We start from the raw sequence: 26567 nt of genomic DNA, 5'->3' as shown, positions 1-26567 counted from the left end.
CAGTCTTAAAAACTATGTGGAGGTGAGACTTGTTTTACTCAAAGCAGAAATCATTTCCAACACCACACCACTGATTCAGGTTACCCTTTCTTTTATTTTCCACAATTTAAAGGGTGCACCGTTCCCGGAGGTGCTGCAATACCGGGCCGATGCTTGGAGTGAACGGAGCAAGCCCCTTTTTCATCTCCCAGAGCTAAAAATCGGCTTAATATGTAGTCCTCGTATAGAGGACATATCAGATATTAAACTGATAAGAACAGATACTACACTTGATCTTAGCCAAAAGGCCGAGAAGCGATAACACCAAACTGTTTGTTTGCAGACCCAACGTACCAGCACATATCTCAATTGTCGCGGTGCGGTTCTTTCAACTGGGCGTAGCAGTCGCTTGCTACTTAACAACCCACTCCCCACGCTGCCCCCGTCCTCAAAAAAGCTAAAATCATTGATTTGTTTACAAGCAAAAGTGTAAACTCCTGCTGAAATCTGGTTGATTTCACTGTTGTTTCAGACACTAGAGACTCCAGTGATGATTAATCACTGTAAAGTCCTGCTGAAAATCTTGTTGATTTCACAATGGATTCAGACAGAGATTTGAGACTTGCTGCAAGGCTCCACTAGTGACTCCAGTGATGATTCCTGCTGAAAATCTTGTTGATTTCACAATGAATTCAGACAGTGATTTGCTGATTTGAGACGTGCTCCACCGGAGACTCCAGTAAAGTGACCATTAATCCCTGTAAAATCCTGCTGAAATCTGGTTGATTTCACTTTGGATTCAGACAGTGATTTGAGACTTGCTGCACTAGTGACTCCAGTGATAAGTAAACACAACTTTGTTTGTGCTCCATTGTCAGGAGCCTCTGTCCAACTACTTTTCTTTTCACACAAGTACATGAGGCTCAGCCAATTGGCAGAGCCTGCCAAAAATATGGTCAACTCATTGTTGTTCCTCTCCACGGAAGTCTTTAGTAAAAGGCGAAAGACTTATGCGTATTGAAGAGAAACCAAAGTCAGTTGCGGAATCAGGTGGCAGGCAGCCTTATATCCCAGTCGCAACAGTGATCCCTCTTGTGGTTGGGACTGGTTGAGCTGCGGTTGTCCAATGCCAAACCCATTCCCCAGCACCAGCCATCAAAAACTCATTGATTTGTTTACAAGCAAAAGTGTAAAGTCCTGCTGAAATGTGCTTGATTTCACTTTGGATTCAGACAGTGATTTGCTGATTTGAGACGTGCTCCACTGGAGACTCCAGCGCAGTGATGATTAATGCTGAAATCTGGTTGATTTCACTTTGGATTCAGACAGTGATTTGCTGATTGTAGACTCCCTCCACCGGAGACTCCAGTGCAGTGGTGATTAATCCGTGTAAAATCCTGCTGAAATGTGGTTGATTTCACTAGGGATTCAGACAGTGATGATTAAACGGGACACCTGGTTTTTCTTTGACTTCAATATCAGGGGAGAGCGCGAACGCAGTCCCCCACTACCACAAATTATGCAGTCGAGATTCCCACATTTGGGGAATTCGCAGTGGTCAGCACAGTCGCAGTGCAATGACTGAGCCTCGCCCTGGGTGAACCACCTTCTTGATCATGGTATCTCCCCTGCCAGGTAAGTATGAGTTGGTGGTGACAGAGGCAGGGACGGTATTCCCAGTCACAGCATTTGTGGTGACGGTTCGCAGATGGCACCGTCCTCACAGATCGGTGAAGTTAAAATCAGTGATTTGAGACTTGCAAAACAAAGGCACTATTGATGAGTAAGCATAAGTCACTTGCCAAAAGCCTCAGTCTTAAAAACTATGTGGAGGTGAGACTTGTTTTACTCAAAGCAGAAATCATTTCCAACACCACACCACTGATTCAGGTTACCCTTTCTTTTATTTTCCACAATTTAAAGGGTGCACCGTTCCCGGAGGTGCTGCAATACCGGGCCGATGCTTGGAGTGAACGGAGCAAGCCCCTTTTTCATCTCCCAGAGCTAAAAATCGGCTTAATATGTAGTCCTCGTATAGAGGACATATCAGATATTAAACTGATAAGAACAGATACTACACTTGATCTTAGCCAAAAGGCCGAGAAGCGATAACACCAAACTGTTTGTTTGCAGACCCAACGTACCAGCACATATCTCAATTGTCGCGGTGCGGTTCTTTCAACTGGGCGTAGCAGTCGCTTGCTACTTAACAACCCACTCCCCACGCTGCCCCCGTCCTCAAAAAAGCTAAAATCATTGATTTGTTTACAAGCAAAAGTGTAAACTCCTGCTGAAATCTGGTTGATTTCACTGTTGTTTCAGACACTAGAGACTCCAGTGATGATTAATCACTGTAAAGTCCTGCTGAAAATCTTGTTGATTTCACAATGGATTCAGACAGAGATTTGAGACTTGCTGCAAGGCTCCACTAGTGACTCCAGTTATGATTAATCACTGTAAAGTCCTGCTGAAAATCTTGTTGATTTCACAATGGATTCAGACAGTGATGATTAAACGGGACACCTGGTTTTTCTTTGACTTCAATATCAGGGGAGAGCGCGAACGCAGTCCCCCACTACCACAAATTATGCAGTCGAGATTCCCACATTTGGGGAATTCGCAGTGGTCAGCACAGTCGCAGTGCAATGACTGAGCCTCGCCCTGGGTGAACCACCTTCTTGATCATGGTATCTCCCCTGCCAGGTAAGTATGAGTTGGTGGTGACAGAGGCAGGGACGGTATTCCCAGTCACAGCATTTGTGGTGACGGTTCGCAGATGGCACCGTCCTCACAGATCGGTGAAGTTAAAATCAGTGATTTGAGACTTGCAAAACAAAGGCACTATTGATGAGTAAGCATAAGTCACTTGCCAAAAGCCTCAGTCTTAAAAACTATGTGGAGGTGAGACTTGTTTTACTCAAAGCAGAAATCATTTCCAACACCACACCACTGATTCAGGTTACCCTTTCTTTTATTTTCCACAATTTAAAGGGTGCACCGTTCCCGGAGGTGCTGCAATACCGGGCCGATGCTTGGAGTGAACGGAGCAAGCCCCTTTTTCATCTCCCAGAGCTAAAAATCGGCTTAATATGTAGTCCTCGTATAGAGGACATATCAGATATTAAACTGATAAGAACAGATACTACACTTGATCTTAGCCAAAAGGCCGAGAAGCGATAACACCAAACTGTTTGTTTGCAGACCCAACGTACCAGCACATATCTCAATTGTCGCGGTGCGGTTCTTTCAACTGGGCGTAGCAGTCGCTTGCTACTTAACAACCCACTCCCCACGCTGCCCCCGTCCTCAAAAAAGCTAAAATCATTGATTTGTTTACAAGCAAAAGTGTAAACTCCTGCTGAAATCTGGTTGATTTCACTGTTGTTTCAGACACTAGAGACTCCAGTGATGATTAATCACTGTAAAGTCCTGCTGAAAATCTTGTTGATTTCACAATGGATTCAGACAGAGATTTGAGACTTGCTGCAAGGCTCCACTAGTGACTCCAGTGATGATTCCTGCTGAAAATCTTGTTGATTTCACAATGAATTCAGACAGTGATTTGCTGATTTGAGACGTGCTCCACCGGAGACTCCAGTAAAGTGACCATTAATCCCTGTAAAATCCTGCTGAAATCTGGTTGATTTCACTTTGGATTCAGACAGTGATTTGAGACTTGCTGCACTAGTGACTCCAGTGATAAGTAAACACAACTTTGTTTGTGCTCCATTGTCAGGAGCCTCTGTCCAACTACTTTTCTTTTCACACAAGTACATGAGGCTCAGCCAATTGGCAGAGCCTGCCAAAAATATGGTCAACTCATTGTTGTTCCTCTCCACGGAAGTCTTTAGTAAAAGGCGAAAGACTTATGCGTATTGAAGAGAAACCAAAGTCAGTTGCGGAATCAGGTGGCAGGCAGCCTTATATCCCAGTCGCAACAGTGATCCCTCTTGTGGTTGGGACTGGTTGAGCTGCGGTTGTCCAATGCCAAACCCATTCCCCAGCACCAGCCATCAAAAACTCATTGATTTGTTTACAAGCAAAAGTGTAAAGTCCTGCTGAAATGTGCTTGATTTCACTTTGGATTCAGACAGTGATTTGCTGATTTGAGACGTGCTCCACTGGAGACTCCAGCGCAGTGATGATTAATGCTGAAATCTGGTTGATTTCACTTTGGATTCAGACAGTGATTTGCTGATTGTAGACTCCCTCCACCGGAGACTCCAGTGCAGTGGTGATTAATCCGTGTAAAATCCTGCTGAAATGTGGTTGATTTCACTAGGGATTCAGACAGTGATGATTAAACGGGACACCTGGTTTTTCTTTGACTTCAATATCAGGGGAGAGCGCGAACGCAGTCCCCCACTACCACAAATTATGCAGTCGAGATTCCCACATTTGGGGAATTCGCAGTGGTCAGCACAGTCGCAGTGCAATGACTGAGCCTCGCCCTGGGTGAACCACCTTCTTGATCATGGTATCTCCCCTGCCAGGTAAGTATGAGTTGGTGGTGACAGAGGCAGGGACGGTATTCCCAGTCACAGCATTTGTGGTGACGGTTCGCAGATGGCACCGTCCTCACAGATCGGTGAAGTTAAAATCAGTGATTTGAGACTTGCAAAACAAAGGCACTATTGATGAGTAAGCATAAGTCACTTGCCAAAAGCCTCAGTCTTAAAAACTATGTGGAGGTGAGACTTGTTTTACTCAAAGCAGAAATCATTTCCAACACCACACCACTGATTCAGGTTACCCTTTCTTTTATTTTCCACAATTTAAAGGGTGCACCGTTCCCGGAGGTGCTGCAATACCGGGCCGATGCTTGGAGTGAACGGAGCAAGCCCCTTTTTCATCTCCCAGAGCTAAAAATCGGCTTAATATGTAGTCCTCGTATAGAGGACATATCAGATATTAAACTGATAAGAACAGATACTACACTTGATCTTAGCCAAAAGGCCGAGAAGCGATAACACCAAACTGTTTGTTTGCAGACCCAACGTACCAGCACATATCTCAATTGTCGCGGTGCGGTTCTTTCAACTGGGCGTAGCAGTCGCTTGCTACTTAACAACCCACTCCCCACGCTGCCCCCGTCCTCAAAAAAGCTAAAATCATTGATTTGTTTACAAGCAAAAGTGTAAACTCCTGCTGAAATCTGGTTGATTTCACTGTTGTTTCAGACACTAGAGACTCCAGTGATGATTAATCACTGTAAAGTCCTGCTGAAAATCTTGTTGATTTCACAATGGATTCAGACAGAGATTTGAGACTTGCTGCAAGGCTCCACTAGTGACTCCAGTGATGATTAATCACTGTAAAGTCCTGCTGAAAATCTTGTTGATTTCACAATGGATTCAGACAGTGATGATTAAACGGGACACCTGGTTTTTCTTTGACTTCAATATCAGGGGAGAGCGCGAACGCAGTCCCCCACTACCACAAATTATGCAGTCGAGATTCCCACATTTGGGGAATTCGCAGTGGTCAGCACAGTCGCAGTGCAATGACTGAGCCTCGCCCTGGGTGAACCACCTTCTTGATCATGGTATCTCCCCTGCCAGGTAAGTATGAGTTGGTGGTGACAGAGGCAGGGACGGTATTCCCAGTCACAGCATTTGTGGTGACGGTTCGCAGATGGCACCGTCCTCACAGATCGGTGAAGTTAAAATCAGTGATTTGAGACTTGCAAAACAAAGGCACTATTGATGAGTAAGCATAAGTCACTTGCCAAAAGCCTCAGTCTTAAAAACTATGTGGAGGTGAGACTTGTTTTACTCAAAGCAGAAATCATTTCCAACACCACACCACTGATTCAGGTTACCCTTTCTTTTATTTTCCACAATTTAAAGGGTGCACCGTTCCCGGAGGTGCTGCAATACCGGGCCGATGCTTGGAGTGAACGGAGCAAGCCCCTTTTTCATCTCCCAGAGCTAAAAATCGGCTTAATATGTAGTCCTCGTATAGAGGACATATCAGATATTAAACTGATAAGAACAGATACTACACTTGATCTTAGCCAAAAGGCCGAGAAGCGATAACACCAAACTGTTTGTTTGCAGACCCAACGTACCAGCACATATCTCAATTGTCGCGGTGCGGTTCTTTCAACTGGGCGTAGCAGTCGCTTGCTACTTAACAACCCACTCCCCACGCTGCCCCCGTCCTCAAAAAAGCTAAAATCATTGATTTGTTTACAAGCAAAAGTGTAAACTCCTGCTGAAATCTGGTTGATTTCACTGTTGTTTCAGACACTAGAGACTCCAGTGATGATTAATCACTGTAAAGTCCTGCTGAAAATCTTGTTGATTTCACAATGGATTCAGACAGAGATTTGAGACTTGCTGCAAGGCTCCACTAGTGACTCCAGTGATGATTCCTGCTGAAAATCTTGTTGATTTCACAATGAATTCAGACAGTGATTTGCTGATTTGAGACGTGCTCCACCGGAGACTCCAGTAAAGTGACCATTAATCCCTGTAAAATCCTGCTGAAATCTGGTTGATTTCACTTTGGATTCAGACAGTGATTTGAGACTTGCTGCACTAGTGACTCCAGTGATAAGTAAACACAACTTTGTTTGTGCTCCATTGTCAGGAGCCTCTGTCCAACTACTTTTCTTTTCACACAAGTACATGAGGCTCAGCCAATTGGCAGAGCCTGCCAAAAATATGGTCAACTCATTGTTGTTCCTCTCCACGGAAGTCTTTAGTAAAAGGCGAAAGACTTATGCGTATTGAAGAGAAACCAAAGTCAGTTGCGGAATCAGGTGGCAGGCAGCCTTATATCCCAGTCGCAACAGTGATCCCTCTTGTGGTTGGGACTGGTTGAGCTGCGGTTGTCCAATGCCAAACCCATTCCCCAGCACCAGCCATCAAAAACTCATTGATTTGTTTACAAGCAAAAGTGTAAAGTCCTGCTGAAATGTGCTTGATTTCACTTTGGATTCAGACAGTGATTTGCTGATTTGAGACGTGCTCCACTGGAGACTCCAGCGCAGTGATGATTAATGCTGAAATCTGGTTGATTTCACTTTGGATTCAGACAGTGATTTGCTGATTGTAGACTCCCTCCACCGGAGACTCCAGTGCAGTGGTGATTAATCCGTGTAAAATCCTGCTGAAATGTGGTTGATTTCACTAGGGATTCAGACAGTGATGATTAAACGGGACACCTGGTTTTTCTTTGACTTCAATATCAGGGGAGAGCGCGAACGCAGTCCCCCACTACCACAAATTATGCAGTCGAGATTCCCACATTTGGGGAATTCGCAGTGGTCAGCACAGTCGCAGTGCAATGACTGAGCCTCGCCCTGGGTGAACCACCTTCTTGATCATGGTATCTCCCCTGCCAGGTAAGTATGAGTTGGTGGTGACAGAGGCAGGGACGGTATTCCCAGTCACAGCATTTGTGGTGACGGTTCGCAGATGGCACCGTCCTCACAGATCGGTGAAGTTAAAATCAGTGATTTGAGACTTGCAAAACAAAGGCACTATTGATGAGTAAGCATAAGTCACTTGCCAAAAGCCTCAGTCTTAAAAACTATGTGGAGGTGAGACTTGTTTTACTCAAAGCAGAAATCATTTCCAACACCACACCACTGATTCAGGTTACCCTTTCTTTTATTTTCCACAATTTAAAGGGTGCACCGTTCCCGGAGGTGCTGCAATACCGGGCCGATGCTTGGAGTGAACGGAGCAAGCCCCTTTTTCATCTCCCAGAGCTAAAAATCGGCTTAATATGTAGTCCTCGTATAGAGGACATATCAGATATTAAACTGATAAGAACAGATACTACACTTGATCTTAGCCAAAAGGCCGAGAAGCGATAACACCAAACTGTTTGTTTGCAGACCCAACGTACCAGCACATATCTCAATTGTCGCGGTGCGGTTCTTTCAACTGGGCGTAGCAGTCGCTTGCTACTTAACAACCCACTCCCCACGCTGCCCCCGTCCTCAAAAAAGCTAAAATCATTGATTTGTTTACAAGCAAAAGTGTAAACTCCTGCTGAAATCTGGTTGATTTCACTGTTGTTTCAGACACTAGAGACTCCAGTGATGATTAATCACTGTAAAGTCCTGCTGAAAATCTTGTTGATTTCACAATGGATTCAGACAGAGATTTGAGACTTGCTGCAAGGCTCCACTAGTGACTCCAGTGATGATTCCTGCTGAAAATCTTGTTGATTTCACAATGAATTCAGACAGTGATTTGCTGATTTGAGACGTGCTCCACCGGAGACTCCAGTAAAGTGACCATTAATCCCTGTAAAATCCTGCTGAAATCTGGTTGATTTCACTTTGGATTCAGACAGTGATTTGAGACTTGCTGCACTAGTGACTCCAGTGATAAGTAAACACAACTTTGTTTGTGCTCCATTGTCAGGAGCCTCTGTCCAACTACTTTTCTTTTCACACAAGTACATGAGGCTCAGCCAATTGGCAGAGCCTGCCAAAAATATGGTCAACTCATTGTTGTTCCTCTCCACGGAAGTCTTTAGTAAAAGGCGAAAGACTTATGCGTATTGAAGAGAAACCAAAGTCAGTTGCGGAATCAGGTGGCAGGCAGCCTTATATCCCAGTCGCAACAGTGATCCCTCTTGTGGTTGGGACTGGTTGAGCTGCGGTTGTCCAATGCCAAACCCATTCCCCAGCACCAGCCATCAAAAACTCATTGATTTGTTTACAAGCAAAAGTGTAAAGTCCTGCTGAAATGTGCTTGATTTCACTTTGGATTCAGACAGTGATTTGCTGATTTGAGACGTGCTCCACTGGAGACTCCAGCGCAGTGATGATTAATGCTGAAATCTGGTTGATTTCACTTTGGATTCAGACAGTGATTTGCTGATTGTAGACTCCCTCCACCGGAGACTCCAGTGCAGTGGTGATTAATCCGTGTAAAATCCTGCTGAAATGTGGTTGATTTCACTAGGGATTCAGACAGTGATGATTAAACGGGACACCTGGTTTTTCTTTGACTTCAATATCAGGGGAGAGCGCGAACGCAGTCCCCCACTACCACAAATTATGCAGTCGAGATTCCCACATTTGGGGAATTCGCAGTGGTCAGCACAGTCGCAGTGCAATGACTGAGCCTCGCCCTGGGTGAACCACCTTCTTGATCATGGTATCTCCCCTGCCAGGTAAGTATGAGTTGGTGGTGACAGAGGCAGGGACGGTATTCCCAGTCACAGCATTTGTGGTGACGGTTCGCAGATGGCACCGTCCTCACAGATCGGTGAAGTTAAAATCAGTGATTTGAGACTTGCAAAACAAAGGCACTATTGATGAGTAAGCATAAGTCACTTGCCAAAAGCCTCAGTCTTAAAAACTATGTGGAGGTGAGACTTGTTTTACTCAAAGCAGAAATCATTTCCAACACCACACCACTGATTCAGGTTACCCTTTCTTTTATTTTCCACAATTTAAAGGGTGCACCGTTCCCGGAGGTGCTGCAATACCGGGCCGATGCTTGGAGTGAACGGAGCAAGCCCCTTTTTCATCTCCCAGAGCTAAAAATCGGCTTAATATGTAGTCCTCGTATAGAGCACATATCAGATATTAAACTGATAAGAACAGATACTACACTTGATCTTAGCCAAAAGGCCGAGAAGCGATAACACCAAACTGTTTGTTTGCAGACCCAACGTACCAGCACATATCTCAATTGTCGCGGTGCGGTTCTTTCAACTGGGCGTAGCAGTCGCTTGCTACTTAACAACCCACTCCCCACGCTGCCCCCGTCCTCAAAAAAGCTAAAATCATTGATTTGTTTACAAGCAAAAGTGTAAACTCCTGCTGAAATCTGGTTGATTTCACTGTTGTTTCAGACACTAGAGACTCCAGTGATGATTAATCACTGTAAAGTCCTGCTGAAAATCTTGTTGATTTCACAATGGATTCAGACAGAGATTTGAGACTTGCTGCAAGGCTCCACTAGTGACTCCAGTGATGATTCCTGCTGAAAATCTTGTTGATTTCACAATGAATTCAGACAGTGATTTGCTGATTTGAGACGTGCTCCACCGGAGACTCCAGTAAAGTGACCATTAATCCCTGTAAAATCCTGCTGAAATCTGGTTGATTTCACTTTGGATTCAGACAGTGATTTGAGACTTGCTGCACTAGTGACTCCAGTGATAAGTAAACACAACTTTGTTTGTGCTCCATTGTCAGGAGCCTCTGTCCAACTACTTTTCTTTTCACACAAGTACATGAGGCTCAGCCAATTGGCAGAGCCTGCCAAAAATATGGTCAACTCATTGTTGTTCCTCTCCACGGAAGTCTTTAGTAAAAGGCGAAAGACTTATGCGTATTGAAGAGAAACCAAAGTCAGTTGCGGAATCAGGTGGCAGGCAGCCTTATATCCCAGTCGCAACAGTGATCCCTCTTGTGGTTGGGACTGGTTGAGCTGCGGTTGTCCAATGCCAAACCCATTCCCCAGCACCAGCCATCAAAAACTCATTGATTTGTTTACAAGCAAAAGTGTAAAGTCCTGCTGAAATGTGCTTGATTTCACTTTGGATTCAGACAGTGATTTGCTGATTTGAGACGTGCTCCACTGGAGACTCCAGCGCAGTGATGATTAATGCTGAAATCTGGTTGATTTCACTTTGGATTCAGACAGTGATTTGCTGATTGTAGACTCCCTCCACCGGAGACTCCAGTGCAGTGGTGATTAATCCGTGTAAAATCCTGCTGAAATGTGGTTGATTTCACTAGGGATTCAGACAGTGATGATTAAACGGGACACCTGGTTTTTCTTTGACTTCAATATCAGGGGAGAGCGCGAACGCAGTCCCCCACTACCACAAATTATGCAGTCGAGATTCCCACATTTGGGGAATTCGCAGTGGTCAGCACAGTCGCAGTGCAATGACTGAGCCTCGCCCTGGGTGAACCACCTTCTTGATCATGGTATCTCCCCTGCCAGGTAAGTATGAGTTGGTGGTGACAGAGGCAGGGACGGTATTCCCAGTCACAGCATTTGTGGTGACGGTTCGCAGATGGCACCGTCCTCACAGATCGGTGAAGTTAAAATCAGTGATTTGAGACTTGCAAAACAAAGGCACTATTGATGAGTAAGCATAAGTCACTTGCCAAAAGCCTCAGTCTTAAAAACTATGTGGAGGTGAGACTTGTTTTACTCAAAGCAGAAATCATTTCCAACACCACACCACTGATTCAGGTTACCATTTCTTTTATTTTCCACAATTTAAAGGGTGCACCGTTCCCGGAGGTGCTGCAATACCGGGTCGATGCTTGGAGTGAACGGAGCAAGCCCCTTTTTCATCTCCCAGAGCTAAAAATCGGCTTAATATGTAGTCCTTGTATAGAGGACATATCAGATATTAAACTGATAAGAACAGATACTACACTTGATCTTAGCCAAAAGGCCGAGAAGCGATAACACCAAACTGTTTGTTTGCAGACCCAACGTACCAGCACATATCTCAATTGTCGCGGTGCGGTTCTTTCAACTGGGCGTAGCAGTCGCTTGCTACTTAACAACCCACTCCCCACGCTGCCCCCGTCCTCAAAAAAGCTAAAATCATTGATTTGTTTACAAGCAAAAGTGTAAACTCCTGCTGAAATCTGGTTGATTTCACTGTTGTTTCAGACACTAGAGACTCCAGTGATGATTAATCACTGTAAAGTCCTGCTGAAAATCTTGTTGATTTCACAATGGATTCAGACAGAGATTTGAGACTTGCTGCAAGGCTCCACTAGTGACTCCAGTGATGATTCCTGCTGAAAATCTTGTTGATTTCACAATGAATTCAGACAGTGATTTGCTGATTTGAGACGTGCTCCACCGGAGACTCCAGTAAAGTGACCATTAATCCCTGTAAAATCCTGCTGAAATCTGGTTGATTTCACTTTGGATTCAGACAGTGATTTGAGACTTGCTGCACTAGTGACTCCAGTGATAAGTAAACACAACTTTGTTTGTGCTCCATTGTCAGGAGCCTCTGTCCAACTACTTTTCTTTTCACACAAGTACATGAGGCTCAGCCAATTGGCAGAGCCTGCCAAAAATATGGTCAACTCATTGTTGTTCCTCTCCACGGAAGTCTTTAGTAAAAGGCGAAAGACTTATGCGTATTGAAGAGAAACCAAAGTCAGTTGCGGAATCAGGTGGCAGGCAGCCTTATATCCCAGTCGCAACAGTGATCCCTCTTGTGGTTGGGACTGGTTGAGCTGCGGTTGTCCAATGCCAAACCCATTCCCCAGCACCAGCCATCAAAAACTCATTGATTTGTTTACAAGCAAAAGTGTAAAGTCCTGCTGAAATGTGCTTGATTTCACTTTGGATTCAGACAGTGATTTGCTGATTTGAGACGTGCTCCACTGGAGACTCCAGCGCAGTGATGATTAATGCTGAAATCTGGTTGATTTCACTTTGGATTCAGACAGTGATTTGCTGATTGTAGACTCCCTCCACCGGAGACTCCAGTGCAGTGGTGATTAATCCGTGTAAAATCCTGCTGAAATGTGGTTGATTTCACTAGGGATTCAGACAGTGATGATTAAACGGGACACCTGGTTTTTCTTTGACTTCAATATCAGGGGAGAGCGCGAACGCAGTCCCCCACTACCACAAATTATGCAGTCGAGATTCCCACATTTGGGGAATTCGCAGTGGTCAGCACAGTCGCAGTGCAATGACTGAGCCTCGCCCTGGGTGAACCACCTTCTTGATCATGGTATCTCCCCTGCCAGGTAAGTATGAGTTGGTGGTGACAGAGGCAGGGACGGTATTCCCAGTCACAGCATTTGTGGTGACGGTTCGCAGATGGCACCGTCCTCACAGATCGGTGAAGTTAAAATCAGTGATTTGAGACTTGCAAAACAAAGGCACTATTGATGAGTAAGCATAAGTCACTTGCCAAAAGCCTCAGTCTTAAAAACTATGTGGAGGTGAGACTTGTTTTACTCAAAGCAGAAATCATTTCCAACACCACACCACTGATTCAGGTTACCCTTTCTTTTATTTTCCACAATTTAAAGGGTGCACCGTTCCCGGAGGTGCTGCAATACCGGGCCGATGCTTGGAGTGAACGGAGCAAGCCCCTTTTTCATCTCCCAGAGCTAAAAATCGGCTTAATATGTAGTCCTCGTATAGAGGACATATCAGATATTAAACTGATAAGAACAGATACTACACTTGATCTTAGCCAAAAGGCCGAGAAGCGATAACACCAAACTGTTTGTTTGCAGACCCAACGTACCAGCACATATCTCAATTGTCGCGGTGCGGTTCTTTCAACTGGGCGTAGCAGTCGCTTGCTACTTAACAACCCACTCCCCACGCTGCCCCCGTCCTCAAAAAAGCTAAAATCATTGATTTGTTTACAAGCAAAAGTGTAAACTCCTGCTGAAATCTGGTTGATTTCACTGTTGTTTCAGACACTAGAGACTCCAGTGATGATTAATCACTGTAAAGTCCTGCTGAAAATCTTGTTGATTTCACAATGGATTCAGACAGAGATTTGAGACTTGCTGCAAGGCTCCACTAGTGACTCCAGTGATGATTCCTGCTGAAAATCTTGTTGATTTCACAATGAATTCAGACAGTGATTTGCTGATTTGAGACGTGCTCCACCGGAGACTCCAGTAAAGTGACCATTAATCCCTGTAAAATCCTGCTGAAATCTGGTTGATTTCACTTTGGATTCAGACAGTGATTTGAGACTTGCTGCACTAGTGACTCCAGTGATAAGTAAACACAACTTTGTTTGTGCTCCATTGTCAGGAGCCTCTGTCCAACTACTTTTCTTTTCACACAAGTACATGAGGCTCAGCCAATTGGCAGAGCCTGCCAAAAATATGGTCAACTCATTGTTGTTCCTCTCCACGGAAGTCTTTAGTAAAAGGCGAAAGACTTATGCGTATTGAAGAGAAACCAAAGTCAGTTGCGGAATCAGGTGGCAGGCAGCCTTATATCCCAGTCGCAACAGTGATCCCTCTTGTGGTTGGGACTGGTTGAGCTGCGGTTGTCCAATGCCAAACCCATTCCCCAGCACCAGCCATCAAAAACTCATTGATTTGTTTACAAGCAAAAGTGTAAAGTCCTGCTGAAATGTGCTTGATTTCACTTTGGATTCAGACAGTGATTTGCTGATTTGAGACGTGCTCCACTGGAGACTCCAGCGCAGTGATGATTAATGCTGAAATCTGGTTGATTTCACTTTGGATTCAGACAGTGATTTGCTGATTGTAGACTCCCTCCACCGGAGACTCCAGTGCAGTGGTGATTAATCCGTGTAAAATCCTGCTGAAATGTGGTTGATTTCACTAGGGATTCAGACAGTGATGATTAAACGGGACACCTGGTTTTTCTTTGACTTCAATATCAGGGGAGAGCGCGAACGCAGTCCCCCACTACCACAAATTATGCAGTCGAGATTCCCACATTTGGGGAATTCGCAGTGGTCAGCACAGTCGCAGTGCAATGACTGAGCCTCGCCCTGGGTGAACCACCTTCTTGATCATGGTATCTCCCCTGCCAGGTAAGTATGAGTTGGTGGTGACAGAGGCAGGGACGGTATTCCCAGTCACAGCATTTGTGGTGACGGTTCGCAGATGGCACCGTCCTCACAGATCGGTGAAGTTAAAATCAGTGATTTGAGACTTGCAAAACAAAGGCACTATTGATGAGTAAGCATAAGTCACTTGCCAAAAGCCTCAGTCTTAAAAACTATGTGGAGGTGAGACTTGTTTTACTCAAAGCAGAAATCATTTCCAACACCACACCACTGATTCAGGTTACCCTTTCTTTTATTTTCCACAATTTAAAGGGTGCACCGTTCCCGGAGGTGCTGCAATACCGGGCCGATGCTTGGAGTGAACGGAGCAAGCCCCTTTTTCATCTCCCAGAGCTAAAAATCGGCTTAATATGTAGTCCTCGTATAGAGGACATATCAGATATTAAACTGATAAGAACAGATACTACACTTGATCTTAGCCAAAAGGCCGAGAAGCGATAACACCAAACTGTTTGTTTGCAGACCCAACGTACCAGCACATATCTCAATTGTCGCGGTGCGGTTCTTTCAACTGGGCGTAGCAGTCGCTTGCTACTTAACAACCCACTCCCCACGCTGCCCCCGTCCTCAAAAAAGCTAAAATCATTGATTTGTTTACAAGCAAAAGTGTAAACTCCTGCTGAAATCTGGTTGATTTCACTGTTGTTTCAGACACTAGAGACTCCAGTGATGATTAATCACTGTAAAGTCCTGCTGAAAATCTTGTTGATTTCACAATGGATTCAGACAGGGATTTGAGACTTGCTGCAAGGCTCCACTAGTGACTCCAGTGATGATTAATCACTGTAAAGTCCTGCTGAAAATCTTGTTGATTTCACAATGGATTCAGACAGAGATTTGAGACTTGCTGCAAGGCTCCACTAGTGACTCCAGTGATGATTCCTGCTGAAAATCTTGTTGATTTCACAATGAATTCAGACAGTGATTTGCTGATTTGAGACGTGCTCCACCGGAGACTCCAGTAAAGTGACCATTAATCCCTGTAAAATCCTGCTGAAATCTGGTTGATTTCACTTTGGATTCAGACAGTGATTTGAGACTTGCTGCACTAGTGACTCCAGTGATAAGTAAACACAACTTTGTTTGTGCTCCATTGTCAGGAGCCTCTGTCCAACTACTTTTCTTTTCACACAAGTACATGAGGCTCAGCCAATTGGCAGAGCCTGCCAAAAATATGGTCAACTCATTGTTGTTCCTCTCCACGGAAGTCTTTAGTAAAAGGCGAAAGACTTATGCGTATTGAAGAGAAACCAAAGTCAGTTGCGGAATCAGGTGGCAGGCAGCCTTATATCCCAGTCGCAACAGTGATCCCTCTTGTGGTTGGGACTGGTTGAGCTGCGGTTGTCCAATGCCAAACCCATTCCCCAGCACCAGCCATCAAAAACTCATTGATTTGTTTACAAGCAAAAGTGTAAAGTCCTGCTGAAATGTGCTTGATTTCACTTTGGATTCAGACAGTGATTTGCTGATTTGAGACGTGCTCCACTGGAGACTCCAGCGCAGTGATGATTAATGCTGAAATCTGGTTGATTTCACTTTGGATTCAGACAGTGATTTGCTGATTGTAGACTCCCTCCACCGGAGACTCCAGTGCAGTGGTGATTAATCCGTGTAAAATCCTGCTGAAATGTGGTTGATTTCACTAGGGATTCAGACAGTGATGATTAAACGGGACACCTGGTTTTTCTTTGACTTCAATATCAGGGGAGAGCGCGAACGCAGTCCCCCACTACCACAAATTATGCAGTCGAGATTCCCACATTTGGGGAATTCGCAGTGGTCAGCACAGTCGCAGTGCAATGACTGAGCCTCGCCCTGGGTGAACCACCTTCTTGATCATGGTATCTCCCCTGCCAGGTAAGTATGAGTTGGTGGTGACAGAGGCAGGGACGGTATTCCCAGTCACAGCATTTGTGGTGACGGTTCGCAGATGGCACCGTCCTCACAGATCGGTGAAGTTAAAATCAGTGATTTGAGACATGCAAAACAAAGGCACTATTGATGAGTAAGCATAAGTCACTTGCCAAAAGCCTCAGTCTTAAAAACTATGTGGAGGTGAGACTTGTTTTACTCAAAGCAGAAATCATTTCCAACACCACACCACTGATTCAGGTTACCATTTCTTTTATTTTCCACAATTTAAAGGGTGCACCGTTCCCGGAGGTGCTGCAATACCGGGTCGATGCTTGGAGTGAACGGAGCAAGCCCCTTTTTCATCTCCCAGAGCTAAAAATCGGCTTAATATGTAGTCCTCGTATAGAGGACATATCAGATATTAAACTGATAAGAACAGATACTACACTTGATCTTAGCCAAAAGGCCGAGAAGCGATAACACCAAACTGTTTGTTTGCAGACCCAACGTACCAGCACATATCTCAATTGTCGCGGTGCGGTTCTTTCAACTGGGCGTAGCAGTCGCTTGCTACTTAACAACCCACTCCCCACGCTGCCCCCGTCCTCAAAAAAGCTAAAATCATTGATTTGTTTACAAGCAAAAGTGTAAACTCCTGCTGAAATCTGGTTGATTTCACTGTTGTTTCAGACACTAGAGACTCCAGTGATGATTAATCACTGTAAAGTCCTGCTGAAAATCTTGTTGATTTCACAATGGATTCAGACAGGGATTTGAGACTTGCTGCAAGGCTCCACTAGTGACTCCAGTGATGATTAATCACTGTAAAGTCCTGCTGAAAATCTTGTTGATTTCACAATGGATTCAGACAGAGATTTGAGACTTGCTGCAAGGCTCCACTAGTGACTCCAGTGATGATTCCTGCTGAAAATCTTGTTGATTTCACAATGAATTCAGACAGTGATTTGCTGATTTGAGACGTGCTCCACCGGAGACTCCAGTAAAGTGACCATTAATCCCTGTAAAATCCTGCTGAAATCTGGTTGATTTCACTTTGGATTCAGACAGTGATTTGAGACTTGCTGCACTAGTGACTCCAGTGATAAGTAAACACAACTTTGTTTGTGCTCCATTGTCAGGAGCCTCTGTCCAACTACTTTTCTTTTCACACAAGTACATGAGGCTCAGCCAATTGGCAGAGCCTGCCAAAAATATGGTCAACTCATTGTTGTTCCTCTCCACGGAAGTCTTTAGTAAAAGGCGAAAGACTTATGCGTATTGAAGAGAAACCAAAGTCAGTTGCGGAATCAGGTGGCAGGCAGCCTTATATCCCAGTCGCAACAGTGATCCCTCTTGTGGTTGGGACTGGTTGAGCTGCGGTTGTCCAATGCCAAACCCATTCCCCAGCACCAGCCATCAAAAACTCATTGATTTGTTTACAAGCAAAAGTGTAAAGTCCTGCTGAAATGTGCTTGATTTCACTTTGGATTCAGACAGTGATTTGCTGATTTGAGACGTGCTCCACTGGAGACTCCAGCGCAGTGATGATTAATGCTGAAATCTGGTTGATTTCACTTTGGATTCAGACAGTGATTTGCTGATTGTAGACTCCCTCCACCGGAGACTCCAGTGCAGTGGTGATTAATCCGTGTAAAATCCTGCTGAAATGTGGTTGATTTCACTAGGGATTCAGACAGTGATGATTAAACGGGACACCTGGTTTTTCTTTGACTTCAATATCAGGGGAGAGCGCGAACGCAGTCCCCCACTACCACAAATTATGCAGTCGAGATTCCCACATTTGGGGAATTCGCAGTGGTCAGCACAGTCGCAGTGCAATGACTGAGCCTCGCCCTGGGTGAACCACCTTCTTGATCATGGTATCTCCCCTGCCAGGTAAGTATGAGTTGGTGGTGACAGAGGCAGGGACGGTATTCCCAGTCACAGCATTTGTGGTGACGGTTCGCAGATGGCACCGTCCTCACAGATCGGTGAAGTTAAAATCAGTGATTTGAGACATGCAAAACAAAGGCACTATTGATGAGTAAGCATAAGTCACTTGCCAAAAGCCTCAGTCTTAAAAACTATGTGGAGGTGAGACTTGTTTTACTCAAAGCAGAAATCATTTCCAACACCACACCACTGATTCAGGTTACCATTTCTTTTATTTTCCACAATTTAAAGGGTGCACCGTTCCCGGAGGTGCTGCAATACCGGGTCGATGCTTGGAGTGAACGGAGCAAGCCCCTTTTTCATCTCCCAGAGCTAAAAATCGGCTTAATATGTAGTCCTCGTATAGAGGACATATCAGATATTAAACTGATAAGAACAGATACTACACTTGATCTTAGCCAAAAGGCCGAGAGGCGATAACACCAAACTGTTTGTTTGCAGACCCAACGTACCAGCACATATCTCAATTGTCGCGGTGCGGTTCTTTCAACTGGGCGTAGCAGTCGCTTGCTACTTAACAACCCACTCCCCACGCTGCCCCCGTCCTCAAAAAAGCTAAAATCATTGATTTGTTTACAAGCAAAAGTGTAAACTCCTGCTGAAATCTGGTTGATTTCACTGTTGTTTCAGACACTAGAGACTCCAGTGATGATTAATCACTGTAAAGTCCTGCTGAAAATCTTGTTGATTTCACAATGGATTCAGACAGGGATTTGAGACTTGCTGCAAGGCTCCACTAGTGACTCCAGTGATGATTAATCACTGTAAAGTCCTGCTGAAAATCTTGTTGATTTCACAATGGATTCAGACAGAGATTTGAGACTTGCTGCAAGGCTCCACTAGTGACTCCAGTGATGATTCCTGCTGAAAATCTTGTTGATTTCACAATGAATTCAGACAGTGATTTGCTGATTTGAGACGTGCTCCACCGGAGACTCCAGTAAAGTGACCATTAATCCCTGTAAAATCCTGCTGAAATCTGGTTGATTTCACTTTGGATTCAGACAGTGATTTGAGACTTGCTGCACTAGTGACTCCAGTGATAAGTAAACACAACTTTGTTTGTGCTCCATTGTCAGGAGCCTCTGTCCAACTACTTTTCTTTTCACACAAGTACATGAGGCTCAGCCAATTGGCAGAGCCTGCCAAAAATATGGTCAACTCATTGTTGTTCCTCTCCACGGAAGTCTTTAGTAAAAGGCGAAAGACTTATGCGTATTGAAGAGAAACCAAAGTCAGTTGCGGAATCAGGTGGCAGGCAGCCTTATATCCCAGTCGCAACAGTGATCCCTCTTGTGGTTGGGACTGGTTGAGCTGCGGTTGTCCAATGCCAAACCCATTCCCCAGCACCAGCCATCAAAAACTCATTGATTTGTTTACAAGCAAAAGTGTAAAGTCCTGCTGAAATGTGCTTGATTTCACTTTGGATTCAGACAGTGATTTGCTGATTTGAGACGTGCTCCACTGGAGACTCCAGCGCAGTGATGATTAATGCTGAAATCTGGTTGATTTCACTTTGGATTCAGACAGTGATTTGCTGATTGTAGACTCCCTCCACCGGAGACTCCAGTGCAGTGGTGATTAATCCGTGTAAAATCCTGCTGAAATGTGGTTGATTTCACTAGGGATTCAGACAGTGATGATTAAACGGGACACCTGGTTTTTCTTTGACTTCAATATCAGGGGAGAGCGCGAACGCAGTCCCCCACTACCACAAATTATGCAGTCGAGATTCCCACATTTGGGGAATTCGCAGTGGTCAGCACAGTCGCAGTGCAATGACTGAGCCTCGCCCTGGGTGAACCACCTTCTTGATCATGGTATCTCCCCTGCCAGGTAAGTATGAGTTGGTGGTGACAGAGGCAGGGACGGTATTCCCAGTCACAGCATTTGTGGTGACGGTTCGCAGATGGCACCGTCCTCACAGATCGGTGAAGTTAAAATCAGTGATTTGAGACATGCAAAACAAAGGCACTATTGATGAGTAAGCATAAGTCACTTGCCAAAAGCCTCAGTCTTAAAAACTATGTGGAGGTGAGACTTGTTTTACTCAAAGCAGAAATCATTTCCAACACCACACCACTGATTCAGGTTACCATTTCTTTTATTTTCCACAATTTAAAGGGTGCACCGTTCCCGGAGGTGCTGCAATACCGGGTCGATGCTTGGAGTGAACGGAGCAAGCCCCTTTTTCATCTCCCAGAGCTAAAAATCGGCTTAATATGTAGTCCTCGTATAGAGGACATATCAGATATTAAACTGATAAGAACAGATACTACACTTGATCTTAGCCAAAAGGCCGAGAAGCGATAACACCAAACTGTTTGTTTGCAGACCCAACGTACCAGCACATATCTCAATTGTCGCGGTGCGGTTCTTTCAACTGGGCGTAGCAGTCGCTTGCTACTTAACAACCCACTCCCCACGCTGCCCCCGTCCTCAAAAAAGCTAAAATCATTGATTTGTTTACAAGCAAAAGTGTAAACTCCTGCTGAAATCTGGTTGATTTCACTGTTGTTTCAGACACTAGAGACTCCAGTGATGATTAATCACTGTAAAGTCCTGCTGAAAATCTTGTTGATTTCACAATGGATTCAGACAGGGATTTGAGACTTGCTGCAAGGCTCCACTAGTGACTCCAGTGATGATTAATCACTGTAAAGTCCTGCTGAAAATCTTGTTGATTTCACAATGGATTCAGACAGAGATTTGAGACTTGCTGCAAGGCTCCACTAGTGACTCCAGTGATGATTCCTGCTGAAAATCTTGTTGATTTCACAATGAATTCAGACAGTGATTTGCTGATTTGAGACGTGCTCCACCGGAGACTCCAGTAAAGTGACCATTAATCCCTGTAAAATCCTGCTGAAATCTGGTTGATTTCACTTTGGATTCAGACAGTGATTTGAGACTTGCTGCACTAGTGACTCCAGTGATAAGTAAACACAACTTTGTTTGTGCTCCATTGTCAGGAGCCTCTGTCCAACTACTTTTCTTTTCACACAAGTACATGAGGCTCAGCCAATTGGCAGAGCCTGCCAAAAATATGGTCAACTCATTGTTGTTCCTCTCCACGGAAGTCTTTAGTAAAAGGCGAAAGACTTATGCGTATTGAAGAGAAACCAAAGTCAGTTGCGGAATCAGGTGACAGGCAGCCTTATATCCCAGTCGCAACAGTGATCCCTCTTGTGGTTGGGACTGGTTGAGCTGCGGTTGTCCAATGCCAAACCCATTCCCCTGCACCAGCCATCAAAAACTCATTGATTTGTTTACAAGCAAAAGTGTAAAGTCCTGCTGAAATGTGCTTGATTTCACTTTGGATTCAGACAGTGATTTGCTGATTTGAGACGTGCTCCACTGGAGACTCCAGCGCAGTGATGATTAATGCTGAAATCTGGTTGATTTCACTTTGGATTCAGACAGTGATTTGCTGATTGTAGACTCCCTCCACCGGAGACTCCAGTGCAGTGGTGATTAATCCGTGTAAAATCCTGCTGAAATGTGGTTGATTTCACTAGGGATTCAGACAGTGATGATTAAACGGGACACCTGGTTTTTCTTTGACTTCAATATCAGGGGAGAGCGCGAACGCAGTCCCCCACTACCACAAATTATGCAGTCGAGATTCCCACATTTGGGGAATTCGCAGTGGTCAGCACAGTCGCAGTGCAATGACTGAGCCTCGCCCTGGGTGAACCACCTTCTTGATCATGGTATCTCCCCTGCCAGGTAAGTATGAGTTGGTGGTGACAGAGGCAGGGACGGTATTCCCAGTCACAGCATTTGTGGTGACGGTTCGCAGATGGCACCGTCCTCACAGATCGGTGAAGTTAAAATCAGTGATTTGAGACATGCAAAACAAAGGCACTATTGATGAGTAAGCATAAGTCACTTGCCAAAAGCCTCAGTCTTAAAAACTATGTGGAGGTGAGACTTGTTTTACTCAAAGCAGAAATCATTTCCAACACCACACCACTGATTCAGGTTACCATTTCTTTTATTTTCCACAATTTAAAGGGTGCACCGTTCCCGGAGGTGCTGCAATACCGGGTCGATGCTTGGAGTGAACGGAGCAAGCCCCTTTTTCATCTCCCAGAGCTAAAAATCGGCTTAATATGTAGTCCTCGTATAGAGGACATATCAGATATTAAACTGATAAGAACAGATACTACACTTGATCTTAGCCAAAAGGCCGAGAAGCGATAACACCAAACTGTTTGTTTGCAGACCCAACGTACCAGCACATATCTCAATTGTCGCGGTGCGGTTCTTTCAACTGGGCGTAGCAGTCGCTTGCTACTTAACAACCCACTCCCCACGCTGCCCCCGTCCTCAAAAAAGCTAAAATCATTGATTTGTTTACAAGCAAAAGTGTAAACTCCTGCTGAAATCTGGTTGATTTCACTGTTGTTTCAGACACTAGAGACTCCAGTGATGATTAATCACTGTAAAGTCCTGCTGAAAATCTTGTTGATTTCACAATGGATTCAGACAGGGATTTGAGACTTGCTGCAAGGCTCCACTAGTGACTCCAGTGATGATTAATCACTGTAAAGTCCTGCTGAAAATCTTGTTGATTTCACAATGGATTCAGACAGAGATTTGAGACTTGCTGCAAGGCTCCACTAGTGACTCCAGTGATGATTCCTGCTGAAAATCTTGTTGATTTCACAATGAATTCAGACAGTGATTTGCTGATTTGAGACGTGCTCCACCGGAGACTCCAGTAAAGTGACCATTAATCCCTGTAAAATCCTGCTGAAATCTGGTTGATTTCACTTTGGATTCAGACAGTGATTTGAGACTTGCTGCACTAGTGACTCCAGTGATAAGTAAACACAACTTTGTTTGTGCTCCATTGTCAGGAGCCTCTGTCCAACTACTTTTCTTTTCACACAAGTACATGAGGCTCAGCCAATTGGCAGAGCCTGCCAAAAATATGGTCAACTCATTGTTGTTCCTCTCCACGGAAGTCTTTAGTAAAAGGCGAAAGACTTATGCGTATTGAAGAGAAACCAAAGTCAGTTGCGGAATCAGGTGGCAGGCAGCCTTATATCCCAGTCGCAACAGTGATCCCTCTTGTGGTTGGGACTGGTTGAGCTGCGGTTGTCCAATGCCAAACCCATTCCCCAGCACCAGCCATCAAAAACTCATTGATTTGTTTACAAGCAAAAGTGTAAAGTCCTGCTGAAATGTGCTTGATTTCACTTTGGATTCAGACAGTGATTTGCTGATTTGAGACGTGCTCCACTGGAGACTCCAGCGCAGTGATGATTAATGCTGAAATCTGGTTGATTTCACTTTGGATTCAGACAGTGATTTGCTGATTGTAGACTCCCTCCACCGGAGACTCCAGTGCAGTGGTGATTAATCCGTGTAAAATCCTGCTGAAATGTGGTTGATTTCACTAGGGATTCAGACAGTGATGATTAAACGGGACACCTGGTTTTTCTTTGACTTCAATATCAGGGGAGAGCGCGAACGCAGTCCCCCACTACCACAAATTATGCAGTCGAGATTCCCACATTTGGGGAATTCGCAGTGGTCAGCACAGTCGCAGTGCAATGACTGAGCCTCGCCCTGGGTGAACCACCTTCTTGATCATGGTATCTCCCCTGCCAGGTAAGTATGAGTTGGTGGTGACAGAGGCAGGGACGGTATTCCCAGTCACAGCATTTGTGGTGACGGTTCGCAGATGGCACCGTCCTCACAGATCGGTGAAGTTAAAATCAGTGATTTGAGACATGCAAAACAAAGGCACTATTGATGAGTAAGCATAAGTCACTTGCCAAAAGCCTCAGTCTTAAAAACTATGTGGAGGTGAGACTTGTTTTACTCAAAGCAGAAATCATTTCCAACACCACACCACTGATTCAGGTTACCATTTCTTTTATTTTCCACAATTTAAAGGGTGCACCGTTCCCGGAGGTGCTGCAATACCGGGTCGATGCTTGGAGTGAACGGAGCAAGCCCCTTTTTCATCTCCCAGAGCTAAAAATCGGCTTAATATGTAGTCCTCGTATAGAGGACATATCAGATATTAAACTGATAAGAACAGATACTACACTTGATCTTAGCCAAAAGGCCGAGAAGCGATAACACCAAACTGTTTGTTTGCAGACCCAACGTACCAGCACATATCTCAATTGTCGCGGTGCGGTTCTTTCAACTGGGCGTAGCAGTCGCTTGCTACTTAACAACCCACTCCCCACGCTGCCCCCGTCCTCAAAAAAGCTAAAATCATTGATTTGTTTACAAGCAAAAGTGTAAACTCCTGCTGAAATCTGGTTGATTTCACTGTTGTTTCAGACACTAGAGACTCCAGTGATGATTAATCACTGTAAAGTCCTGCTGAAAATCTTGTTGATTTCACAATGGATTCAGACAGGGATTTGAGACTTGCTGCAAGGCTCCACTAGTGACTCCAGTGATGATTAATCACTGTAAAGTCCTGCTGAAAATCTTGTTGATTTCACAATGGATTCAGACAGAGATTTGAGACTTGCTGCAAGGCTCCACTAGTGACTCCAGTGATGATTCCTGCTGAAAATCTTGTTGATTTCACAATGAATTCAGACAGTGATTTGCTGATTTGAGACGTGCTCCACCGGAGACTCCAGTAAAGTGACCATTAATCCCTGTAAAATCCTGCTGAAATCTGGTTGATTTCACTTTGGATTCAGACAGTGATTTGAGACTTGCTGCACTAGTGACTCCAGTGATAAGTAAACACAACTTTGTTTGTGCTCCATTGTCAGGAGCCTCTGTCCAACTACTTTTCTTTTCACACAAGTACATGAGGCTCAGTCAATTGGCAGAGCCTGCCAAAAATATGGTCAACTCATTGTTGTTCCTCTCCACGGAAGTCTTTAGTAAAAGGCGAAAGACTTATGCGTATTGAAGAGAAACCAAAGTCAGTTGCGGAATCAGGTGGCAGGCAGCCTTATATCCCAGTCGCAACAGTGATCCCTCTTGTGGTTGGGACTGGTTGAGCTGCGGTTGTCCAATGCCAAACCCATTCCCCAGCACCAGCCATCAACAACTCATTGATTTGTTTACATGCAAAAGTGTAAAGTCCTGCTGAAATGTGCTTGATTTCACTTTGGATTCAGACAGTGATTTGCTGATTTGAGACGTGCTCCACTGGAGACTCCAGCGCAGTGATGGTTAATGCTGAAATCTGGTTGATTTCACTTTGGATTCAGACAGTGATTTGCTGATTGTAGACTCCCTCCACTGGAGACTCCAGTGCAGTGGTGATTAATCCGTGTAAAATCCTGCTGAAATGTGGTTGATTTCACTAGGGATTCAGACAGTGATGAATAAACGGGACACCTGGTTTTTCTTTGACTTCAATATCAGGGGAGAGCGCGAACGCAGTCCCCCACTACCACAAATTATGCAGTCGAGATTCCCACATTTGGGGAATTCGCAGTGGTCAGCACAGTCGCAGTGCAATGACTGAGCCTCGCCCTGGGTGAACCACCTTCTTGATCATGGTATCTCCCCTGCCAGGTAAGTATGAGTTGGTGGTGACAGAGGCAGGGACGGTATTCCCAGTCACAGCATTTGTGGTGACGGTTCGCAGATGGCACCGTCCTCACAGACCGGTGAAGTTAAAATCAGTGATTTGAGACTTGCAAAACAAAGGCACTATTGATGAGTAAGCATGAGTCACTTGACAAAAGCCTCAGTCTTAAAAACTATGTGGAGGTGAGACTTGTTTTACTCAAAGCAGAAATCATTTCCAACACCACACCACTGATTCAGGTTACCATTTCTTTTATTTTCCACAATTTAAAGGGTGCACCGTTCCCGGAGGTGCTGCAATACCGGGTCGATGCTTGGAGTGAACGGAGCAAGCCCCTTTTTCATCTCCCAGAGCTAAAAATCGGCTTAATATGTAGTCCTCGTATAGAGGACATATCAGATATTAAACTGATAAGAACAGATACTACACTTGATCTTAGCCAAAAGGCCGAGAAGCGATAACACCAAACTGTTTGTTTGCAGACCCAACGTACCAGCACATATCTCAATTGTCGCGGTGCGGTTCTTTCAACTGGGCGTAGCAGTCGCTTGCTACTTAACAACCCACTCCCCACGCTGCCCCCGTCCTCAAAAAAGCTAAAATCATTGATTTGTTTACAAGCAAAAGTGTAAACTCCTGCTGAAATCTGGTTGATTTCACTGTTGTTTCAGACACTAGAGACTCCAGTGATGATTAATCACTG

General features: G+C 44.8%; 44 non-coding genes across 44 annotated transcripts; all 44 read right to left on the bottom strand.

Moving 5' to 3' along the window:
* Positions 1 to 108: 108 nt before the first annotated feature.
* On the bottom strand, positions 109 to 299 carry LOC144393688 (U2 spliceosomal RNA). The gene has a single exon (XR_013456529.1). It is a non-coding gene; the product is annotated as a U2 spliceosomal RNA (small nuclear RNA).
* A 602-nt stretch (positions 300 to 901) lies between these two features.
* Positions 902 to 1016, bottom strand: LOC144393851 (U5 spliceosomal RNA). The gene has a single exon (XR_013456691.1). It is a non-coding gene; the product is annotated as a U5 spliceosomal RNA (small nuclear RNA).
* A 442-nt stretch (positions 1017 to 1458) lies between these two features.
* LOC144393468 (U1 spliceosomal RNA) lies at positions 1459 to 1622 on the bottom strand. The gene has a single exon (XR_013456309.1). It is a non-coding gene; the product is annotated as a U1 spliceosomal RNA (small nuclear RNA).
* A 276-nt stretch (positions 1623 to 1898) lies between these two features.
* LOC144393686 (U2 spliceosomal RNA) lies at positions 1899 to 2089 on the bottom strand. The gene has a single exon (XR_013456527.1). It is a non-coding gene; the product is annotated as a U2 spliceosomal RNA (small nuclear RNA).
* A 437-nt stretch (positions 2090 to 2526) lies between these two features.
* LOC144393466 (U1 spliceosomal RNA) lies at positions 2527 to 2690 on the bottom strand. Its single transcript, XR_013456307.1, has one exon. It is a non-coding gene; the product is annotated as a U1 spliceosomal RNA (small nuclear RNA).
* Positions 2691 to 2966: 276 nt separating this feature from the next.
* Positions 2967 to 3157, bottom strand: LOC144393685 (U2 spliceosomal RNA). The gene has a single exon (XR_013456526.1). It is a non-coding gene; the product is annotated as a U2 spliceosomal RNA (small nuclear RNA).
* A 602-nt stretch (positions 3158 to 3759) lies between these two features.
* LOC144393850 (U5 spliceosomal RNA) lies at positions 3760 to 3874 on the bottom strand. The gene has a single exon (XR_013456690.1). It is a non-coding gene; the product is annotated as a U5 spliceosomal RNA (small nuclear RNA).
* Positions 3875 to 4316: 442 nt separating this feature from the next.
* Positions 4317 to 4480, bottom strand: LOC144393465 (U1 spliceosomal RNA). The gene has a single exon (XR_013456306.1). It is a non-coding gene; the product is annotated as a U1 spliceosomal RNA (small nuclear RNA).
* A 276-nt stretch (positions 4481 to 4756) lies between these two features.
* Positions 4757 to 4947, bottom strand: LOC144393684 (U2 spliceosomal RNA). The gene has a single exon (XR_013456525.1). It is a non-coding gene; the product is annotated as a U2 spliceosomal RNA (small nuclear RNA).
* Positions 4948 to 5384: 437 nt separating this feature from the next.
* On the bottom strand, positions 5385 to 5548 carry LOC144393464 (U1 spliceosomal RNA). The gene has a single exon (XR_013456305.1). It is a non-coding gene; the product is annotated as a U1 spliceosomal RNA (small nuclear RNA).
* A 276-nt stretch (positions 5549 to 5824) lies between these two features.
* Positions 5825 to 6015, bottom strand: LOC144393683 (U2 spliceosomal RNA). The gene has a single exon (XR_013456524.1). It is a non-coding gene; the product is annotated as a U2 spliceosomal RNA (small nuclear RNA).
* A 602-nt stretch (positions 6016 to 6617) lies between these two features.
* Positions 6618 to 6732, bottom strand: LOC144393849 (U5 spliceosomal RNA). The gene has a single exon (XR_013456689.1). It is a non-coding gene; the product is annotated as a U5 spliceosomal RNA (small nuclear RNA).
* A 442-nt stretch (positions 6733 to 7174) lies between these two features.
* LOC144393463 (U1 spliceosomal RNA) lies at positions 7175 to 7338 on the bottom strand. Its single transcript, XR_013456304.1, has one exon. It is a non-coding gene; the product is annotated as a U1 spliceosomal RNA (small nuclear RNA).
* A 276-nt stretch (positions 7339 to 7614) lies between these two features.
* LOC144393682 (U2 spliceosomal RNA) lies at positions 7615 to 7805 on the bottom strand. The gene has a single exon (XR_013456522.1). It is a non-coding gene; the product is annotated as a U2 spliceosomal RNA (small nuclear RNA).
* Positions 7806 to 8407: 602 nt separating this feature from the next.
* LOC144393848 (U5 spliceosomal RNA) lies at positions 8408 to 8522 on the bottom strand. Its single transcript, XR_013456688.1, has one exon. It is a non-coding gene; the product is annotated as a U5 spliceosomal RNA (small nuclear RNA).
* A 442-nt stretch (positions 8523 to 8964) lies between these two features.
* Positions 8965 to 9128, bottom strand: LOC144393462 (U1 spliceosomal RNA). Its single transcript, XR_013456302.1, has one exon. It is a non-coding gene; the product is annotated as a U1 spliceosomal RNA (small nuclear RNA).
* A 276-nt stretch (positions 9129 to 9404) lies between these two features.
* Positions 9405 to 9595, bottom strand: LOC144393737 (U2 spliceosomal RNA). The gene has a single exon (XR_013456577.1). It is a non-coding gene; the product is annotated as a U2 spliceosomal RNA (small nuclear RNA).
* A 602-nt stretch (positions 9596 to 10197) lies between these two features.
* Positions 10198 to 10312, bottom strand: LOC144393847 (U5 spliceosomal RNA). The gene has a single exon (XR_013456686.1). It is a non-coding gene; the product is annotated as a U5 spliceosomal RNA (small nuclear RNA).
* Positions 10313 to 10754: 442 nt separating this feature from the next.
* On the bottom strand, positions 10755 to 10918 carry LOC144393461 (U1 spliceosomal RNA). Its single transcript, XR_013456301.1, has one exon. It is a non-coding gene; the product is annotated as a U1 spliceosomal RNA (small nuclear RNA).
* A 276-nt stretch (positions 10919 to 11194) lies between these two features.
* LOC144393734 (U2 spliceosomal RNA) lies at positions 11195 to 11385 on the bottom strand. Its single transcript, XR_013456574.1, has one exon. It is a non-coding gene; the product is annotated as a U2 spliceosomal RNA (small nuclear RNA).
* Positions 11386 to 11987: 602 nt separating this feature from the next.
* Positions 11988 to 12102, bottom strand: LOC144393845 (U5 spliceosomal RNA). The gene has a single exon (XR_013456684.1). It is a non-coding gene; the product is annotated as a U5 spliceosomal RNA (small nuclear RNA).
* Positions 12103 to 12544: 442 nt separating this feature from the next.
* On the bottom strand, positions 12545 to 12708 carry LOC144393460 (U1 spliceosomal RNA). Its single transcript, XR_013456300.1, has one exon. It is a non-coding gene; the product is annotated as a U1 spliceosomal RNA (small nuclear RNA).
* Positions 12709 to 12984: 276 nt separating this feature from the next.
* Positions 12985 to 13175, bottom strand: LOC144393681 (U2 spliceosomal RNA). Its single transcript, XR_013456521.1, has one exon. It is a non-coding gene; the product is annotated as a U2 spliceosomal RNA (small nuclear RNA).
* Positions 13176 to 13777: 602 nt separating this feature from the next.
* LOC144393844 (U5 spliceosomal RNA) lies at positions 13778 to 13892 on the bottom strand. The gene has a single exon (XR_013456683.1). It is a non-coding gene; the product is annotated as a U5 spliceosomal RNA (small nuclear RNA).
* A 442-nt stretch (positions 13893 to 14334) lies between these two features.
* LOC144393459 (U1 spliceosomal RNA) lies at positions 14335 to 14498 on the bottom strand. Its single transcript, XR_013456299.1, has one exon. It is a non-coding gene; the product is annotated as a U1 spliceosomal RNA (small nuclear RNA).
* Positions 14499 to 14774: 276 nt separating this feature from the next.
* LOC144393680 (U2 spliceosomal RNA) lies at positions 14775 to 14965 on the bottom strand. The gene has a single exon (XR_013456520.1). It is a non-coding gene; the product is annotated as a U2 spliceosomal RNA (small nuclear RNA).
* Positions 14966 to 15670: 705 nt separating this feature from the next.
* On the bottom strand, positions 15671 to 15785 carry LOC144393842 (U5 spliceosomal RNA). Its single transcript, XR_013456682.1, has one exon. It is a non-coding gene; the product is annotated as a U5 spliceosomal RNA (small nuclear RNA).
* A 442-nt stretch (positions 15786 to 16227) lies between these two features.
* On the bottom strand, positions 16228 to 16391 carry LOC144393457 (U1 spliceosomal RNA). Its single transcript, XR_013456298.1, has one exon. It is a non-coding gene; the product is annotated as a U1 spliceosomal RNA (small nuclear RNA).
* Positions 16392 to 16667: 276 nt separating this feature from the next.
* On the bottom strand, positions 16668 to 16858 carry LOC144393635 (U2 spliceosomal RNA). The gene has a single exon (XR_013456475.1). It is a non-coding gene; the product is annotated as a U2 spliceosomal RNA (small nuclear RNA).
* A 705-nt stretch (positions 16859 to 17563) lies between these two features.
* Positions 17564 to 17678, bottom strand: LOC144393841 (U5 spliceosomal RNA). Its single transcript, XR_013456681.1, has one exon. It is a non-coding gene; the product is annotated as a U5 spliceosomal RNA (small nuclear RNA).
* A 442-nt stretch (positions 17679 to 18120) lies between these two features.
* Positions 18121 to 18284, bottom strand: LOC144393456 (U1 spliceosomal RNA). Its single transcript, XR_013456297.1, has one exon. It is a non-coding gene; the product is annotated as a U1 spliceosomal RNA (small nuclear RNA).
* A 276-nt stretch (positions 18285 to 18560) lies between these two features.
* Positions 18561 to 18751, bottom strand: LOC144393731 (U2 spliceosomal RNA). Its single transcript, XR_013456572.1, has one exon. It is a non-coding gene; the product is annotated as a U2 spliceosomal RNA (small nuclear RNA).
* A 705-nt stretch (positions 18752 to 19456) lies between these two features.
* Positions 19457 to 19571, bottom strand: LOC144393840 (U5 spliceosomal RNA). The gene has a single exon (XR_013456680.1). It is a non-coding gene; the product is annotated as a U5 spliceosomal RNA (small nuclear RNA).
* A 442-nt stretch (positions 19572 to 20013) lies between these two features.
* Positions 20014 to 20177, bottom strand: LOC144393454 (U1 spliceosomal RNA). Its single transcript, XR_013456295.1, has one exon. It is a non-coding gene; the product is annotated as a U1 spliceosomal RNA (small nuclear RNA).
* Positions 20178 to 20453: 276 nt separating this feature from the next.
* LOC144393633 (U2 spliceosomal RNA) lies at positions 20454 to 20644 on the bottom strand. The gene has a single exon (XR_013456474.1). It is a non-coding gene; the product is annotated as a U2 spliceosomal RNA (small nuclear RNA).
* Positions 20645 to 21349: 705 nt separating this feature from the next.
* Positions 21350 to 21464, bottom strand: LOC144393839 (U5 spliceosomal RNA). Its single transcript, XR_013456679.1, has one exon. It is a non-coding gene; the product is annotated as a U5 spliceosomal RNA (small nuclear RNA).
* A 442-nt stretch (positions 21465 to 21906) lies between these two features.
* On the bottom strand, positions 21907 to 22070 carry LOC144393453 (U1 spliceosomal RNA). The gene has a single exon (XR_013456294.1). It is a non-coding gene; the product is annotated as a U1 spliceosomal RNA (small nuclear RNA).
* Positions 22071 to 22346: 276 nt separating this feature from the next.
* LOC144393632 (U2 spliceosomal RNA) lies at positions 22347 to 22537 on the bottom strand. The gene has a single exon (XR_013456473.1). It is a non-coding gene; the product is annotated as a U2 spliceosomal RNA (small nuclear RNA).
* A 705-nt stretch (positions 22538 to 23242) lies between these two features.
* Positions 23243 to 23357, bottom strand: LOC144393838 (U5 spliceosomal RNA). The gene has a single exon (XR_013456678.1). It is a non-coding gene; the product is annotated as a U5 spliceosomal RNA (small nuclear RNA).
* A 442-nt stretch (positions 23358 to 23799) lies between these two features.
* LOC144393452 (U1 spliceosomal RNA) lies at positions 23800 to 23963 on the bottom strand. Its single transcript, XR_013456293.1, has one exon. It is a non-coding gene; the product is annotated as a U1 spliceosomal RNA (small nuclear RNA).
* Positions 23964 to 24239: 276 nt separating this feature from the next.
* Positions 24240 to 24430, bottom strand: LOC144393631 (U2 spliceosomal RNA). Its single transcript, XR_013456472.1, has one exon. It is a non-coding gene; the product is annotated as a U2 spliceosomal RNA (small nuclear RNA).
* A 702-nt stretch (positions 24431 to 25132) lies between these two features.
* On the bottom strand, positions 25133 to 25250 carry LOC144393933 (U5 spliceosomal RNA). The gene has a single exon (XR_013456772.1). It is a non-coding gene; the product is annotated as a U5 spliceosomal RNA (small nuclear RNA).
* Positions 25251 to 25692: 442 nt separating this feature from the next.
* Positions 25693 to 25856, bottom strand: LOC144393451 (U1 spliceosomal RNA). The gene has a single exon (XR_013456291.1). It is a non-coding gene; the product is annotated as a U1 spliceosomal RNA (small nuclear RNA).
* Positions 25857 to 26132: 276 nt separating this feature from the next.
* On the bottom strand, positions 26133 to 26323 carry LOC144393630 (U2 spliceosomal RNA). The gene has a single exon (XR_013456471.1). It is a non-coding gene; the product is annotated as a U2 spliceosomal RNA (small nuclear RNA).
* Positions 26324 to 26567: the final 244 nt, after the last annotated feature.

The sequence above is a fragment of the Gasterosteus aculeatus genome, unplaced genomic scaffold (assembly GCF_964276395.1).
Source record: "Gasterosteus aculeatus unplaced genomic scaffold, fGasAcu3.hap1.1 HAP1_SCAFFOLD_29, whole genome shotgun sequence".
In the NCBI taxonomy this organism is placed as follows: domain Eukaryota; kingdom Metazoa; phylum Chordata; class Actinopteri; order Perciformes; family Gasterosteidae; genus Gasterosteus; species Gasterosteus aculeatus.
The sequence above is the reverse complement of the archived record's forward strand: the minus strand, read 5'-3'. Positions and strand labels throughout refer to the sequence as shown.